General features: G+C 42.1%; 1 protein-coding gene across 1 annotated transcript in view; it reads right to left on the reverse strand.

Annotated features, from left to right (window-relative positions):
• TTC33 (tetratricopeptide repeat domain 33) overlaps positions 1–14,075 on the reverse strand; it is a 495,466-nt gene that overhangs the window by 36,465 nt on the left and 444,926 nt on the right. The window lies entirely within an intron of this gene.

A 14,075-nucleotide genomic window follows, 5' to 3' on the forward strand; every position in this document is an offset into this window, starting at 1 on the left:
CTAGAACACCCCATAAGCCTCCACCATCAAGACGTGCACCCCGTCAAAATGGACACTCAACAGACTGCTGATAAAGATAGGCCTGTATATCCCAAAAGGGTCACAATCCGTGAACACCAATTCAGCTGCAATGCGACTCCAAAGCGTGTCAAGCCTCCATGTAATCCACTCACCACATCCGTGTCATGGAAATAAACAAATGAAGCGGGGACACATAGCATAACTCCATACACTTTAATGTAAACATAGATAAAACAACGTTCCCCGCTCCCATCTGAATGCTACTCACAAAGGCAGATGTAATGAAGGCATTGCAAATGCATGAAGCATACTGATAATCCACCGCTGCAATACGACCGCTCGGTAGCTTAGCTGACCGGAACTGAAGCTGAAGGGCGTCTCAGTTGAAGTCCGTGATGACGAAACGCGTCAGAGTGTGAGTACGCGGTCGCCATAGTAACGCAGACGCCACGCTACGAGTTCCGGTCAGCTAAGGTACCGAGCCGTCGGATTGCAGCGGTGGATTATCTGTATGCTTCATGCATTTGCAATGCCTTCATTACATCTGCCTTTGTGAGTAGCATTCAGATGGGAGCGGGGAACGTTGTTTTATCTATGTTTACATTAAAGTGTACGGAGTTACGCTATGTGTCCCCGCTTCATTTGTTTATTTCCATGACAAGGATGTGGTGAGTGGATTACATGGAGGCTTGACTTTGTTCTGGTGCCCGGTAAAGTGATGTACCTCCCGTTTACTGTTTGCTACATTTACTCCTCTTGTTTTTTCATGGTCAGTTTTTCTCTGGCTGGGAGACATATTATTACAGATGAAGATGTGAGCGTCACAAAGCTACCACTTGATTGAGCTAACTGTAAAAGATGTTCGCTTCCTTGACTTTGGGTGCAATTCTGAACTCTTGCTTGGACTGCCCTGTTGGCAGTTGTAACTCAGAAAAGTTATTTTTTGCTTTATGCTTTTGTTAAGCAACTTCCCTCAAGTTGGTATAATACCAGCAGCTACATATTTGGAGATAGCACCGCTTTGCCTTACTGTTATTGGTTACTGCTACCAGTTTACTGCACCTACAAGAGACAGTCTATACCAGATGAGGATAACCTACCAAGAAAGCTGGCCATCACAGAGTGTGCTTGGTGGTGCATGTCACGCTATGCTTATCCGGGTGATCCGGATGGTATTACAACATCTCTCTTCCCCATTACAAATGTCCAGATAGTCTTTGGAACATTAGGGGTATCCACTCTCCTCTTAAATGTACCATGATTTTTATGTGTCTTAAACAGTTTAACGCTGCTATTTTTTCCCCAATAAACTCACCTACAGAATCAGTGAAGTGCCTACAGTACTCTTGGGTAGGGTGGGCATACCATTCAATGCTTACGTCCTACTCACGAGGAGTCAGTGTGATGGTACACGGTGCTCTGGACTTTCAAGAGTTTGATAGGAAAATTAAATATGAAGGTGGCTTTATTTTTATACATTGTCGTGTTGGTATTCTGAACTGCATATTGGTGTATTGAGTGTATATCCCACCACCCTTTGTGGCGGCGGTGCTTTGGCTTTTAATCTCTTATTTGGGACGCCTGAGGTGCCCGCTGCTCATAATAGGTTAATTTAACTGTTGCTTAAACTCAGCCTTGGATAGACCAGTGTTTTTCAATCTTTTTTCACTCAAGGCACCCTTTAAAACTATGGACAATCTCGAGGCACCCTCCAAAACTATTGACAGTCTTGAGGCGCCCCATTCTAAAATGTAAAAATGATTCTAATAGTTTTACACAATGCAGCAACATCACTACAGGCAAGACACACAACATTAGAGGTGATTTATTCTTCCAAAGCAAATACAGTTTTGCAAACTAGTAGACTAGTACTCCAATGTTTCTCTTCTCCCTCAGTTTTTCTCCATCACTAAGCTAATGAGAGCCCAAAGCTGAAGGAGAGAGGCAAGAGAGGATCAAACAAGGAAGATATCCAGGCAGCTGACATCCTCCTTATCAACTAATGATGTCATTGGTTGTTAGCAGGTTGGAAGCTGGAAGGTTGTATTGGTGTACCATGAAAACCTGAGGCTTTGTGTAACTAAAAGGCAAGTTTTATCCACCCACTGGCTTGTATACATTTTTGGGGCAATTTTCAGGCATTTTGACAAGGCACCCCTGAAGAATCCTCAAGGCACTCCAGGGTGCCCAGGTACCCTGGTTGAAAAAGGCTGGGATAGACACCCAGCTCCTCAGTCCTCTGCGTCCTCCAGGGGTACTCCCTTGGCGAAGTTGATGCAAGAGGTGGGCTGGATGGATATCTGGCAGCTTCATAATCCGAATGTCAAGCAATTTTTGTGTCTTTCTAAAACACACAGTACTTTATCTGGAATTGATTTTGCGATGGGCAGCTCAAGCATGCTTCCGTTTGTCTCAGATTTACCCTACAAACCACGTAGTGTATCTGATCACTCTTCTTTAGTACTGAATCTTACAATATCCTCACTGGTTACATTATCCAAAGCCCCTTGGAAATTCAGTGCATTCTGGTTGAAGTTATTCCGCTCACATGATGGGATTGAGCGGGGCATGCAAGAGTTTTTCACATCTTAGGATCCATCCAGCTCTTGTATAATACAATGGGAGGTTTTTAAGGCCTACCTGAGGGGTTTGTTGATTGTGGAAATTAACTGCTTGACCAAACCTATTTCTGACACATGTTGTGTAAAAGGTCAAATCCTAATGTTTGCTAGAAAATTACTTAGAATCCCCAAATATTATGTATATTTTTTTAGCAAAGACTGTGGAGAATAAAATGGCGGTCGTTGCAATATTTTTTGTCACGTGGTATTTGCACAGCGGTCTTTCAAATGCAATTTTTTTTTTGGAAAAAATACACTTCACTGAATCTAAAAAAACCTAAACAGTAAAGTTAGCCCATTTTTTTGTACATTGTGAAAGACGTTGTCACGTTGAGTAAATAGATATCTGACATGTGACGGTTTAAAATTGTGCACACTCATGGAATGGTGACAAACGACAGTACTTAAAAATATCCATTGGCGACGCTTTAAAAATTTTTAACGGTTACCACTTTAGAGTTACAGAGGAGGTCTTTTGCTAGTGCTGCAGGAGGCATTCTGAATGTGTTGATGGGGGAATCAAATTATTTTATGTCCTTCCACCCGTGGTCGAAGGAAAGTAAATCGAATCATCTATGGGCTGCTTAAAGCTCCCCTATCCACAGACTGACAACACTGCTGCACAATATCTCTGATTTGTCACCTTGTAAAAGTAGGTGGAAAGATAATGGGTCTACAAGCAGGATCAATAGGTTAAGAGTTGAGTCAGAAAAACAAAAACTCCTAAAATTCCTAAGAAAATTAATAATTCTTTATCTCAATAAAAACTTGGCTTTGCAAGTTTTGTAACCTTCTGACAAAAATATGGTTTGTTAACACAAGCAAACAAGGCATGTTCCAGATACAGCAGAAGCTGACACATCATAACCATACAGATGGTCACACCTCTCCAGAAATAACTCTGCAAGCTGATTTAACACTGATAGTGAAGAAATTCCTGGAGTTTGCTCAATATCAGTGGGTTCGTGACACTAAACTCACATTGCAAAAACATAGTACCATGTGACCTTATGTATTGAAGATAAAATGTTGAAGATCGGGATAATAGAGTCTTGAACAGAGTCTATACTGATGATAAATGTCTGTTTTTTTACCATTGTACACAAGACCTCAAAGTCCACCCAGAAGTGTTTTTATGCTTACAGGGGTTATCCTTCATTCACACGGTTCACAAATATTCTTTTAACAACAACAGAAAAATTGTTGCACCATAAACATTCTTAGTTTGTTTTTCCTAGGAAGCTTGAACTGCAAGCAAATGGGAAAAATATATAAATAAAGGCAATCAATAAATAGGGAATTCTTACCTAGAATACTATCAACTATGTATAGTAAATATACTATGTATTAACCCCAATAAAGCTACCAGGTTCCAATACTTAGGCCCCTTTCACACGAACGATCCGATCAGATCCGCCTGTCAGTTTTTTAGGCGGATCTGATCGGATCCCCTATGCATCTCTATGGGGAGATGTCCTCTGACACCTGCTGCTATCCGATTCCGATCCTGTCCGTGAAATCCGGATGGATGGAAACCCTATTTTCCATCCGTTCAGGGGATCGGAAAGGATGAAAGCGGACAGGCGGTCCGCTCTCATCCGATTCCCCCATAGAGAGCAGCGGGGCTCTGACACCTCCCTCTCCGCACACAGAGAGGAGAGGGAGCTGTCACCTGCCTGCTCAGCGGGGATTGGCGGATCGATCCCCGCTGAGCAGCTCAGAGTCCGCCAACAGAGGCGGACCGTGTGAAAGGACCCTTATGCCCCGTACACACGTTCCGATAATCGTACGACAAAACTTGCTTTCGACCTGATCTCACGATAATCTGATCGTTAGTACACAGCTTTGGACAGCCGATCACGACAGTTGGTCCAACAAAATCCGAAGGGACAAACAGGAAAACTTCTGTCGTACGACATATTCTCGAAAGATAATCGTTTCGTCAGTACAGTATGCGTAGGCTAAAAGTCAATCGACAAATACCACGCATGATCGGAAACAGTAAAATAGTGGTCAGACGTATATACATCACTTCCGATACGTAGCTACGAAAAATACACTTGTTCAGTGAATCGTACGAAGAAAATCTGATGGTTTGTATGCAGAGTTGGTTTCGATTTTAGTAACATGCAACAATTTACGAAACATTTGTCGTACGATTATTGTACGATTATCGGAACGTGTGTACGGGGCATAAGTAATGTAAAAGTAGTCCTTTTAGGAGAAGGAACTCTGAAGCTCAGATTACACACACAGCTGAATGAGCTAGAGTGGTGATTTACCTCCCACTCATTCAGTGTAGCTCCATGCAGAATTTTAATTAGAAAGACACCAAGGCTACTAAAGCTGGATACACACTATACAATTTTCTTTATATTTTTTCCTTTAGACTTCCCAAAACCATATAATATGAGGCCAAATCTAAACACTTTCAATTTGTATGCAATCAGGAAGGCCCTTGTACAACATAGTTGAAGGTAAATCTAAAGGAAATCTACCAACAAAAGTTGTATAGTGTGTATCCAGCTTAAAGGAGCTGAGACTCTTCACACAATATATTTAATAAATATTAACATCGATTATCCAATCATGTGCAGATGAAAAAATTAAAACGGGTTTAGATTTTGACATGATTGGATATTTGAAGTAATTTTACACACAATTTATTGATAATTTTTAAGATTTACAACTCCTTTAGTAAAAAAAGCCTCACTGTCTGAAAGCAAACAGCTACTCTGTGCTTTCCCTTTAAAAAAATCCATATTAATCTGCAAGTCCAGAGTAATGGATTCAGCCTGCATTTAATGTGAATTTGTCAAATAAAAATGTATTACAGCCCTCAGGAGCCTTAGCTGGGTCTGACCAATCAAACTATAAAAGCATCTAGCAGTCTGTCCATTATTTTAACGCCTATTTCCATCAAGGTCCGTAACAGAAGGAGAGCAAAACCATGGCATTACATCCCTGATTTTGTTCCAAGAATTATAAACAAAAAAAGAAGAATGGGACTTTTCAGGTGCCATAAACACATATAATGATTAGAAAAAAAATACATTTTTTATTTACAAAAAAAACTCTTTCAACAGCTACAGTATATGTGCAATTTTAAAAACAATGATGGATACTGAAAAAAGGTACAATGGTTTACAGGCAGACTACAGGTACCAAAGAAAGATTTCACAAATCCATTATAAGCAGATATAAAAATGTTACTTGTCATTCGTGGTTTCACCATGTTTCACTCATTTGCATCTTCAGGAAACCACAAAGTTTAATAGAAACACTGCACGGTAAAAGAACATAATTAAAGATCATATTTTTTTCTTAGCATCTATTTTGCTACCAATGTATTGTGTGCACAATAGTGAGAGGGGAGGAGGAGGACCTACTGTGTCCTATTACCCACAGATGCCCCCAGAAAACCACGGACACCAATGGGGGAAGGAACATCCCAAGGGTATGGAACCCAAGTCTAACCCAAATTTGTTACACACTTCCCTGTTTCCTTCTGTGGTCCACTGGTTGATCCCCCCATCTAAGTTCCTTCCCCCATGGGGGGGTCTGGGGTTTTCTGGAGGCATATGTGGGTATAGGTGGACACAGTAGGTCATTCTCCTCCCCTCTCACTCTTGTGCACACAATGCATTGGTGGTAATATGAATGCTAACAAAAAATATATTATGTGATGTTATTTTTAATTATTTTCTTTTTGTGCTGTTCCTAATTAACTGGTTTTCTGAAGAAGCAAATGTCAAAACCACCAATGCCAAGATATATTTTTGGATCTGCTTATAATGGAAAAGTCTTTCTTTGGGACCTTTAGTCTGCCTATGAATTAGTGCAGGGTTCAAATTTTCAAGTCCTGAGCTGCTAGCCAGGCCTTAAGAGTAAAGCCTCCTACACATGATCAAATTATCGAAAGAATTTTTGTCCGTTTTTTGTTGTATGCTAGTCTCATATGGAAAGTGAAGAGGTTACTTTCATACGAAAATTCTCCTACGACAGAATTCAACTTCAGAAGTGATATCATGTGTTTAATTGTTTTGTACGTATTCTTTAACCTTCCTAGCGGTATTCCCGAGTGTGGCTCGGGGTTAAATTTCAGTGCCAAAAGCAGTAACCCTGAGCCACACTCGGGGTACCGCTAGGAAGATCGCTGGATCCTGGTAGAGGGGTTACTTACCTTGTCACTGGGATCCAGCGATGTATCCCGGCGGTGTCTGGCGGCGGATCTTCCTTTCCGATCCTCTGTGTGCCCCGGCTTCCGTCTCCTGCGACGTGACGTTCGCAGGGGGGTGGAACCGGTGGCAAATTCAAATGTAAAACACACCAAACACAATGATACAATGCAAAATAAAATAAATTCACATTTGTTTGCCCCCCAGTGCCCTTTCCTGCACGTTTTACTGTACTTTTTAGGTATATATATATATATACACACACAGTATATATATATATATATATATATATATATATACATACACATACATATATATATATATATATATATATATATATACAGTATATATATATATATATATATATATATACAGTATATATATATATATATATATATATATATGTATACATACATACATACTTTAACTTATTTATAGTTTTTTATTATATTATAATTTATGATTTTGTGTTTCAAACTTTATCATACCCGAGATGTTATAAAGAAGAACACACAGTAAAAAAAAAAAATCATATGTAAATAGTTGGTTTGGGCTGCTCATTCTTAAGAATTACATGCAAAATAATGGTACCGCTTTCAGCACCTAAAATCCGAAAGAATCCTACCGCCAGGGAGGTTAATTTCCGAGCATGTGTAGCCTTGCTTTTATGATTTTTTTCAGACGAAAATTGTACTAATTAAACGAAAATCGGACGTTGTGTTCATATACGATAAAAATTTTATAGCCTGCACATCTAGTTTTTGTTGTCGGAAAAGTTGTAATCGGCTGTCGAAAGCACTATTCTAAAAACCCAAAATCGGCAGATTGTTCGTCAGACTAAATCTTATTTCCAATTTTCCTTTCGTGTGTACGGGCCTTTACTTGCCACCGGTTGCCCTACCCTGCCCCACCCCTAATTCCATCCCTAAACACGCCCTCATAAATTATCTCATGAAATGACACTGTTGATTGTTTTAGGCAGAATTATGTTACAAAAATAAATGTCAACAACAACAACTTTATCAGTGCCCATCAGTGCAGCCTCATCAGTTCCCATCAATGCAGCCTATCAGTGCCCATCAGTGCATCATATCCATGCCCATCAGTGCAGTCTCATCAATGCCATCTCATCAGTGCCCATCAGTGCAGCATATCATTACCCATCAGTGTAGTCTCATCAATGCCCATCTGTGCCGCCTTATTAGAACCCATCACTGCATCATATCAGTGCCTGTCAGTGCAGCATATCCGTGCTGCCTCATCTGTGCAGCCTCAGTGCCCATCAGTGCCAATCAATGCAGTTTCATCAGTGCAGCATATCAGTGCAGTCTCATCAGTGCCCATCAATCCAGCCTCATCAGTTCAGCATATCAGTGCCCATCAACACAGCCTCATCAGTGCCCATCAATGCAGCCTATCAGTGCCCATCAATGCAACCTATTAGTGCCCATTAGTGTCCTTCAATGCCGCCTATCCGTGCCCACCAACGCAGCCTATCAGCACCCATCAATGCAGTACACCAGTTCCCATCAATGTAGTCTCATGGGAAGAGAGAGGAGAGGAAGAGGAGCGCCGCTGGTTCACACAGAGACGGATCTCCACTGTCAAACAAAGTCCCGCCTAATGGACTGGCTTCAATGATAGTCACACTACTTCAATTTCCCAGCATTGGACCAGTGTGCTGTCAATCATAAGAGCAGGACCAGGAGGTGGGACTTTGTTTGACAGCAGAAATCTGTGTGATTCGGCCGCTCTCCTCTTCCCCTCCTCTCTCTGTGATCTGGCGGCGTTCCTCTTCCTCTCCTCTCCCTTCCCCACAGTTTCCTGGCCAATCGCAGAGTCGGCTCCCATTTAAACCCGCCTGATGGCCGCGCCCACCATCTCCCCTTACAATACAGATGCTCACTTGCCCTCAACTAATTTCCACTCACCAAATGCAAACAGGTGAGTGGAAATTTTGAGGGCTGAATTAGTAGACCCCTGTTCAGTGTCCATCATCACTGTTTTTTAAATTGCTAATATAATTGTTGTTAGCTTTTTTTGTAATAAAAAATTGATGTTATTATAATCATTGTATGTGTTTATTTGGCACCTGAAAAGTCCCATTCTTCTTTTTGGTGTAAAATATTCTTACGCCTAAAGTCATATGCTGGCAGGACCCGAATACTTGCAGCACGAAACTGTTTATACACCAATAAAGTGAAAGTTTAATCAAACACTAACCATACTTAAATCAACTCCCATTTTTTTTTAGTAGTACTGATTTTCATTACACACATCCTAACATGAAAAATAGAATTTTTCGTAAGAACTTACCGTAAAATGATTTTCTCTGAGTCCTCTGACAGTCTCCGCCCGATGGTATTAGCCTTCACTATTGGGTAATGGCGCACTCTGCAGGAGCCGGCTAGGCAGATAATTGATTATCAGCTTAATACAAAAACAAACTTTTTGTACCTCAGCACACCCCTCAGCCATTACTCAAAACCCATCTGATATTACCTCAGTTTGTAGCAAGCAGTACCGGAAGGCAACAACCCCCAACTCCAAAAACCAGAGGTCAGAGGACTCAGAGAAAAGAATTTTACGGTAAGTTCTTACAAAAAATTATATTTTTTCTTACGTCTTCGGACAGTCGCCGCCCGATGGTATTAGCCTTCACTATTGTGACGTCCCAAAGCAGTGCAGGTATGAGGGTTGGGAAAGAAACGCAACCATCTTAGAAGGCAACGTAAACAGCTGGGCCAGTAACCACCTGAGCCCACAGGAAAAAATCTGGAAAAAACCCAGAAAAAAATACCCCAACAAGGAGGGACAGTAAAAACACATGTTCCCTTACACAACTGCCACACTCAAAACTTTGTAGCCAAAGGAAACATCCGAAGATGCCAAAACGTCAAGTTTGTAAAACTTAGTGAAAATGTGCACGGACAACCACGTCGCCGCCTTGCACACCTGAGCCACAGACGCCCGATGGCGAAAAGCCCAAGAGGCACTAACGGCTCGAGTAGAAAGAGCCTTTACCGGGAAAGGAGGAACCTGACCCGTGATGGAATAGGCCCGAACAATCGTCTGTCTGATCCACTTAGAAATGGTCGCCGCGAAGGCGGCCAAGCCCTTCCAAGGTCCCTCAGGAAGAACAAACCGAGAATCAGACTGCCGAATCGACTCTGTGGCAGACAGGTAGACCTCGACCGCCTGGACCGCAGCCAGAGAATGCAAGGCAAACTCCGTAAGATGCTTGGGTTGTGTACCCAGCGAAGGCAACACAATGTCCTCATTGAGGTGGAATGAATAAAACCACCTTGGGAAAAAAAGATTGACTCAGTCGCAGAACCACCTTATCTCTATGAAGTACCAGATAAGGAGAACGGCAGGACAAGGCCGCCAATTCAGACACTCTGCGAGCCGATGTGATGGCCACCAGAAATCAACTTTTCGTGACAACACAGACAGACATCTCCCTGGTGATCTCGAAGTGAGGTTTATTGTAACACTGACAACAACCAAATTCAGATCCCACAGAAGCAAGAGAGCTCCCCTCGGGGTGAGCCAAATGCCACCCCTCTTGAAGTATAACATGTTTGTTATTTTTAAACCCCAAAAAAAAAAAAAAAAAAACGAGACTTTAATATCACTTTAATAGAGCTGAGGGTTTTTAATTGCTTTAGTCCATTTTTACCATAACCTGTATGGTTATACTGTCTTTTTGGGTCCCAAGCCCTACTCCATAGAATTTATGGTTTCCATACACTGTACTGATGATGACCAAAAAGCCTGAAACAGCTGTTTCAGTTGCAGTTTGGAATCAATGACTATATAATGTAAGGCTATATTTGCACTATACACCAGTGGTTTTGAATATGCATATGGCCAATTGGGTATGAAGAAATTATTTGCATGGCTTCACCTACTGTCCTAAAAACAAGCAGAGATAAACTGGTACAGATAGATCTGGGTATGAAGAAAAACAGATCCTTCACTACAGCAGGAACTTGGAGATATGTTCTAGTATCCAGAAGATGAACCTTACAAGTGAGCTGTTTTAGCAAAATTTGGAGCATACAGACCTTTGTCTACAATAAGGAACACTGGGGAGAAAGAAATGTAGAAAAGAGGAACTGGTGAGGATCCAATTCAAACTTTTGGATAGTAATCGCTCTGGTCACAAATCCCCCCCCCCCCCCCCCCAGTCTTCACTGGTTTCATAAAACAACCCAATCTCCAAAAATGTAATAAAAAAACAATGTGATACTTGCAATCCCAACTACATAAAACACCACAACCTCTTATATTATATTAAAAGAAAACAAATACATTGTGATCATGCTAGTAATATAAAACATCTGATATTTTAACTTATCTGCAGTCTGCAGAAATATGCTTAATAATTAGAAGTGGGATATAGACATTTAGTGCTCTCTACATGCGGTTTATTTACTTTGGGTGGGAGGATTATTTTGGCGATGTGTTCTTGAGAATAATACATTCATAAAGGAATAGCCATGAGATCACTCTTCTCAGTAGGTGTATAACATGAAGACAGGAAAAATGATTTGTACTGTGCTATGAGACATTTTATGTCAGTAGGTCAAACATACTGTACTATATAAAAATCTTTAAGTTCACTAAAGGTTATGCTATTGGAAAAATCATGTGACAAGTTAAATCGAAGATTTAATATATTGCATACTACCAGTCCTTAGATGTGCTGGCTGCATTTGCTTATTTTATTTTCACCTTGAGATCCTGCCTTTTTGTCCTAGGATGACAACGCTCACTCATGGTACCTATGGAGGAGTAGTGTTGGCACCTTGGGCTGATTGGACCACAACCCTTCTTTCCTCATCTCCATTATATAGGGAGGAGGTGTCCTGTAGTTTACAAAAGCTAGGAAAGCTGATAACATTGTTTGAGGATATGATGCACATTGTCACTTTATTTGATTTTATATAGCGCTGTATACATATTTGTCTATTGTTTGAGGATACACCGGAAGTTGCATGTACAAAAAGAGGGTACATAAGCAGGACAGAGTTTGATTTGAAGAAGAATTCCAGGTATGGCATTTTTTACATAGTTGGTCCAGCTTGGACCGATGTAACTATGTATATACCATATCTGTAGGATCCCTCTAGAAGCTGGAAATTACTGTAGCAGACACCGCTACCCCAATGATTGGATGAGATAGAGAGGTGTGGCACGATCTCCGACTCTTCCAATCAGAAAACGCAAAGCATTCTCTGAATGGTACATGTGCCAAGCAGCCAACCTCCTATATTTAGAATGTATCAGGGCAATCACTCTGTATGGGATCAGAAGCAAGTGGAGATAACTACAAACAATCTCCAGCTGCTAGAGGGATCAGTCGGGTATGGCATATGCATAGGTACATTGATCTTAACTGAATCAATGTTAACTATGTAAAAAATTCCATACTGTGAATTCTTCTTTAAATCAGCACGTTATAGCAGAAAAAAAGCCTTGACATGTTTTGCATTTCAATGTTTAGCCAAGAGGCTTTGACTAAGCGCTATATCATCTAGATCTTGGTATCCAGGCATTAAGGAATCAACATGAGCTGGCCTTCTGCATTCCTAACCCATCTTATAGCATAATTGGTAGGAAGCTATTTCTTACAGCAGTGTAGGTCAACTCATTTTATATAAGGGCTACAATTGTGGCCCCTTACATCACACCAAAGTTTAATTATACGAAAAGGTCATAGCCAGCAGATATGCCATAGGAGTTGTTGAAGACTGAAGACATGCTTCAAGGGACATTCATAGACTAGAGACATGAGACTGTTAACACTGATCACTGCACTTACAGCCACTTTACAAATTGATGCTTCCACATGTGTTCTCCAACTTTAAAATGCCATATATACTGTACTTGTCTGCAGGGGCTCCAATGGCTGGGCAGTAAGTGCCAACGGACAGCATTGCTTTGGGCCATGTGTGGGAGACCAGGGCCTTACAGGCTCCAACCAGTGCTGTATTTTGGCCTAGGCCAACAAGGCCCAGGCCTAGGGCGGCACTTTGCATGGGGGCAGCAACAAAGCCACCCCCCTCCACCTGAGACTCTATTGGCCACTGGTTGCTAGAGCCGCCTCTCTCACCCCCCTTTCTCTCTCTCACACTCACCCCCTCTCTCCACCCCCTCTCTCTCATCCCCACCTCTCTTTCATCCCCTCTCTCTCACTCTTTGACCCCCTCCCTCTCTCTCACCCCCCTCTTTCATCCCCCCTCACCCCCCTCTCTCTCTCATCCCCCCTCTCTCTCTCCCTCCCTCCCTCCCTCACCCTTCTCTCTCTCCCACTACCTCTCACCCCCCCCCCCCCTGGTGAGATCTCAGGGGTTCATGCTGGGACTTGTAGTCCTTCGATTTTGGAGGGAGTTACATCCGTTAAAAAGGAGTGGGGCAAATTTACATAAGAAGGGGGGGTGCCCAATTTTAGTCTTGCCTAGGGCAGCACAAAACCAAAATACACCACTGGCTCCAACATGCAGCCCAAGGACCTCATGTGACCCTTTGGCACTTATTGGGCCTCCACTGGAGCCTCTGCAGACAGTATGGGGTTAATTTACTAAAACTGGAGAGTGCAGAATCTGGTGCAGCTCTGCATAGAAACCAATCAGCTTCCAGTTCTTTTTGGTGAAGCTTAATTGAACAAGCTGAAGGTAAAGGCTGATTGGCTACCATGCACAGCGTCACCAGATTGTGAACTCTCCAGTTTTAGTACATCAACCTTCAGGTATAGTGATAGGTATCATTCCAAGGTTCATTCAGACTGACTAGCAGTTGAGAAATAGAAAAAAAACTCAGGGGAAATAACACAATGCCACAACATTCAGGCCAGTCAATTGAGATGTGACTGCAGAACTGGACCTCAAGCATCTGCATAACCAGAATGCTTCTGGAATACCTGTACCTCTCTCTGTATAGATCCAAAGAAGAGAGGTATCTTTCTTCAAGACAGTAAACAAAGGCAGAGAAGGTATAATAGTCAGGGAAGAAGAGCCAAAGACAGAATATAAAGGTAGCAGCTTGAGAGATAAATAATTAACCACTGCCCGCTGCAGATTTACTGCGGCAGGCAGCCGCTCTCAGGAAGCTAGGGGGTGTCAGCCGGGGAGCCAGTGCGTGTGTCAGGCGGCTTCGATTGCCGCCTGGCACCGGCGATCTCCCCCCCGCTGACAGAGAAGGACGGATGGCTGATGTAAACACAGCCGTCCGTCCTTCTCCCTGCAAT

Source organism: Pelophylax lessonae (assembly GCF_965119305.1).
Source record: "Pelophylax lessonae genome assembly, chromosome: 1".
Lineage (NCBI taxonomy): Eukaryota > Metazoa > Chordata > Amphibia > Anura > Ranidae > Pelophylax > Pelophylax lessonae.